The sequence below is a fragment of the Anopheles aquasalis genome, chromosome 2 (assembly GCF_943734665.1).
Source record: "Anopheles aquasalis chromosome 2, idAnoAquaMG_Q_19, whole genome shotgun sequence".
Taxonomy (NCBI): Eukaryota; Metazoa; Arthropoda; class Insecta; order Diptera; family Culicidae; genus Anopheles; species Anopheles aquasalis.
This window is the reverse complement of record NC_064877.1, coordinates 3,055,001-3,060,000: the sequence shown is the minus strand read 5'-3', so window position 1 is coordinate 3,060,000 and position 5,000 is coordinate 3,055,001. Positions and strand designations below refer to the sequence as shown.

General features: G+C 49.0%; 1 protein-coding gene across 5 annotated transcripts in view; it reads right to left on the bottom strand.

Moving 5' to 3' along the window:
* The window catches only part of LOC126570370 (hemicentin-2), a 126,136-nt gene that overhangs the window by 57,752 nt on the left and 63,384 nt on the right, over positions 1-5,000 (bottom strand). The gene's annotated exons all lie outside the window — the stretch shown is intronic.

The following is a 5,000-nucleotide window of genomic DNA, read 5'->3' as shown; positions in this document are numbered from 1 at the left end:
AAAGTTGGTCCTCAATCTCGAATAGTGAAGGAAATTTGTAAAATTATCATAAACCGTTGCGGTGGTTTGGGGTGCAGTTCATGCTCGCTATTTGCTTTGAATGTGAATTTCAAATTGAATTTCATGTACTGCGTATTGTTATCACATAAAACCGCCGAGTGATTGTTCGACAAATTGTTTCCATGTAGCGCCAGCAAGTGGTAAATTAATGAGCATCATTTCAGGTTAAGCGAAAGCGAGTGAGAGAGGTGATGTTAGGAACAATTAATTTTAATCGTTCTCTTTAGGCCTCGGGCGTAGTAGTGTGCATCCAATGGTGGCCATTTGTAGCTCGTTCGTTTCAATCATAATCAACATCCTTATCATGGTGCCCCGTCCGCTTTTGTCAGTTAAACTCACGGGAAGCCGAAATGACGTCATTCGAGGTCTGTTTGTGATCAGTACCCGGTAGTAGGAAGCGACCAACGGGCTCCCAAGTATTTTAAACATTCCAGGAACAACCGGAATGAAATTAATTTTTAATTACCCAAGTGCCACTGCACGCACCCGAACACACCGTCCATTGTGTTGACTTCTTTCGGGTCCACGGGTTGTGCAATTATCTTTTGGGTCGTGACCGTTTTGTGGAACCGCAAATATGCGGTTCACACCAAACCGGTTCTCGCACGGTTTTTGGATCTATTTCTGGACGCACGGAACACACACGCGCACACTCACAAATAATCAATTGGAATCGATCTTTTCCTCGGGTTGGCCTCTGGCGGTTTGCCTTAGGGGGAGTGAAAATCGGAAAATCCTTCGATGATGGCGGTCGTCGGAGGTGAGTGTGAGGTGTGAGAAGTAATCGATTCCCTTTCCCCCGAATCCCTGAGACCCGTTGATCAAGCTGGCTTTGCCCAGTTTCCCTCCCCGTTTTTGGCCTTTTGCTTTTCTCCATTATTTTTTCTTGGAGGCCCGGGGCATTATTTCAAAATGTCATAGCTGGTGAGAATTTCGCGCGGACCCTGACCTAGCTCAGGACGCCCGGGAGCGACGAAAGATATCAGCAACTTTCCAATCTATGAATTTCGCCCCAAAATGACCCTCTTCTATCGCCATATCTAAGCGTTTTTGGCAGGGGTTGGTTGGTTGCCTCCAGGGAGTTGTTTCCGTATTTATGAGTTATCGGAACGATTCCAGTCATTCCGGCAGACCCGGGGCAGTAAGGCGGTCGAGACGATTCCGATTCCGGAAGATGAAACGGGATGGGATCGGAACGGGATGGCCCTCTGCAGCCTGAGAGACGTTTTAATTTTCCCCAAAAATTGATCCCTTAGGATATCTTCGTCGTAGCCTGTGTTAGTTGGTTTGGGGCCCCTAGTGTGAGGCCCTTGGGTCAACACGTAGTGTGCCAGGTCCGGTGCGTGCGGTGTGTTCTGAATTATTGAACGGATCATTATGGGGATCGAGAGCAAATTATTTTACATGTGACTCTCGTGCCTTTGGGGCTAGTGGCGTCCGGGGTTAGGTGTTGGAGGGCTTTCTGATAAAAAGAAGAGATCTTCCGGATTATCTCCGAAGCCCGTTTTATGTTTTGCATAAAATTGCTCAATAATTCGTTTTCGATATCACGTCCCTGGGTGTCGTTTGGATCTAAATTTATTCCAGCTCCTGGCCAATCTAAATCTGATCTAAAATCATTCATTTCGAGGAGGATTATGGTCCAGGATGGTTCACACGTGTGTTCGACTCTAGGTTCGTGGTAAATGCAACAAATAATTTCAATATCGGAATTGTTACATGGCACGTTTACCCTCGCTCGAATCGTCCTCAAATCGTCCTCACTGACACTCCGCTGCTTATTCTAATGAAATCGAACCTCCCCCCGAGAATCCCGAGAACCCCCATCGATGAGGGGAATGAGATTTTCGGAATAATTTCCATCAAAATCCATATGTTGCGGTCGCATGGAATCCTCCCTTCCATTCAGCAGCGGCATTTTGCAAAATCAATCTGCCTTAAATTTCGTGATCAGATTTGATTTTGCTTCCCATAATCCACGCCCAGAGCGCACACACGAGCTAGACGACGATTGATACGAAATCAGATTTAATGTACCCGCGAAAAACTTGCGTCGTCGACGTCGCTACCGCCGAAAATTCCGTTAGCAGCCCACCCTCTACCACTAGAATGACGCTGCTCTCGATGCATGACAGTGTGTGCTCTTCCCCCATTCGATGAGTTTTGGACAGAGAGGGAAAAAAATCCAACATATCGAGGATATATCCGGCGACCGGTGGATTGCCTCTGAACCTCGATGCGATGGTGCGATGGAGCCCGCTCTAGAGCACCACGCTGGATTCCCATTTGCAACAAAAACATATTTATTGCCACGTGACCTGCATATGCGTTGGCTTCCCGGGCCCCCCATATTTCGAGCTAAGCTTTTTCTCGCCAGTTCCTGTGCCCGGGGATTTTTTTCGTCAAATTCCAGACATCGACTGCGTGTTTAGGGTTACCGTGCGCGCTCGCGTGTGTATGTGTTTACCAATAAACCCTATCCAACCACCCTTTCCCTCCCTCCGAATCAGTGGCCTCGGGAGAGGAAAATTGGCTTTTACCGATACGCGACGGCCTGGCCTTGTGCCGTGATCGAAAACGGAATAAATCAGATTTTTAGTCGAGAATCCGAAACCGAGGGGCCCACCGGTGGGGGCGCAGAGGGGAAGGTAGAGGGATTTGTCGCTTTTTTCGACGCCCGACAACAAAATGTTGCTAATTTTTATCCCATCACCGACTGAGGCAGCGACCGATAGATCCCTGGATCCGGATTCGGAAAGAGGGACCAAGAAGAAGGGCAGGGAGGCTTGCGTGCCGATCGGTGAAATTGATTACAGTAAATGAAATTGCTTACCGATGGGGGTGAGGGTGTCGGAGGATTGGGGATTGATCGAATCGAATCATGTGTACGTGTATGTGTGGCTCGAATAAAGGTCGAGGTTCGGAAACTGAATTAATATAAATACAAAAAAAAAAGAAAAAACAACAAACAGTGGACCCTAGATCGTAGCAAACACTGAACTCCGAGGATCTTGATCAGGACAGAAGAGGACAAAATGACTCTCCGCTACTCTCGAAACTAGAACGATGTTCTTGTATGTTTCGAAACATATCCAATCTCAGCTCACAGATTCACTTCAAAGTAAGACCTGACCTGTGCGAGCACTCCTGTAGTGGGCAGAAGCAAACATAAGTCTTCGTCGTTTGTGGGTTTTTGCGCTAAGCTCACCGTGGCCACAGCCAGCACACTGAAACCGAACTGAACTGAACTGAACAGAACTGAACTGGGTCAGTGTATAATGAAGTAATCAAAGTTTCACCACATAACCGCACCGCAGCTGTGTGTTCTTGTATTTGTAGATGGCAATTGGATTGAGAGGACCCCCCCCCCCCCCCCCGAGAGATCTAGAGAAGTCATGACCGGTCCGGGGGTTCAACTCAATCCCAGGTCAAAGTGTTTGAACAAAAAATCAATTAAAAGCTGATGAAAGTTTGAACACGGTCACGGTTTCTCTTAAAACTGTGGCACACAATTTACTTAACTAAACCGAACTCCGAGAGCGAGAGTGTCCTGCACGGCATCATGTTTCGCTTGGCGCGTGATGCATCATGTGCCTGAGGTGGTTTAATGTTTTATTGGCGGACTGCGGGAGTCTCCGTCTTCTCTCCCTCTCCTGCTAGCGACTGCGACATGTTGTTGAGCGCCGTTCCAATTGGTGGCCAAATTTTCCTCGAAGCAAAAGGAAGACGAAAAAAAAATGGGCGAATCGCGTCCCAACAGCTTATGCTCGGCTGGATGCCATCCATTGGTGCTCTACTCGTCCCGACTCGTCCAATGTATTTCCGGGATTTATTTGCTTTATTTTCTTGCACCCTGAACCCTGTGTGCAAGCCCTGGTGGTGCCAGGAACCAGCACCAACAACAACAGTGTACCAGTGCTACAAATTCACACTCCATTCCTCCCGTCCCGTGATGGACGACGACGACGATGGCCAGGGGAATGGGCATAAAAAAACCTCTCTCCATCGCTGGTCCTCACAGTGGCCCCACGAGGCGACAGATAAACCATCTTTTACCGTTCTCGCGTGCGTCGCAATGCCAATCCGATCGGTCGTCCGGAAGTCGATGAAAATGGGCGCCCTGAAGGGGTTTTCGGCAACGCAGACACCGATGAGCAGACAGCAGTGCCTAGCGAGTGCCTGTGCACACAAACGGCCTGGCCCGGGGCTAAAAAGGAAAGAATTATTGTCGTACCGATTGAAATTGTTTCTGATCGCATCCATTTAATGTCAGCCAGCGTTGCCCGTCTGGCGTTTCGTTCCGGGTGTTGCAACCCATTTTGGTCGCTTTTCGCGTCCCGGGTTTTTTTTTACGGGCATCGAGCTTTTCCGGGAAATCCTCCGGCAAGGCAGAAAGACAATTCACCAGACCCCCTGGCCGAGATCTGGACCAGCGGCAGCGATAGCACACCGAACCGGAAACACTGAAGGCAAACAGATTTGCCTGAAACGGATCTGTTTATCGCAGCGCAGCGCAATTCGCCACACTCCACTCCGCCGCAGGGTTCGCTTTTGCTATGTAACGATTTTGGCCTAGGCCTCGCACAAGCGCTCATTCAATTACGTTTTTTTTGTGAGTGCGCGTGGCGACAGACTCGTGGCATGCGGCTCGAGCATGAAATACGCCCGGCGACAAATGGTCCACGGGCCGCGAGAATGATGGTGTCATGTGTTTTTATACTTCCGGCAATCTGGGCATAAAAGGGACCCGGCGATGACGGCTTCACACTGAGCGCCATTACACAGCCACTTGGTGTGCAAAGTGTTGCAGTAGAAGCAGCACAACAAGCATTAAATGCTCTCAATGGCCGTCTGGTGCATCGCTGCGCGGGCACTCTTTGCGGCGAATTAGCCCATACCTCAGCGATCGTTGAAGCTACATTGAAGACTCGTTTTAAGTT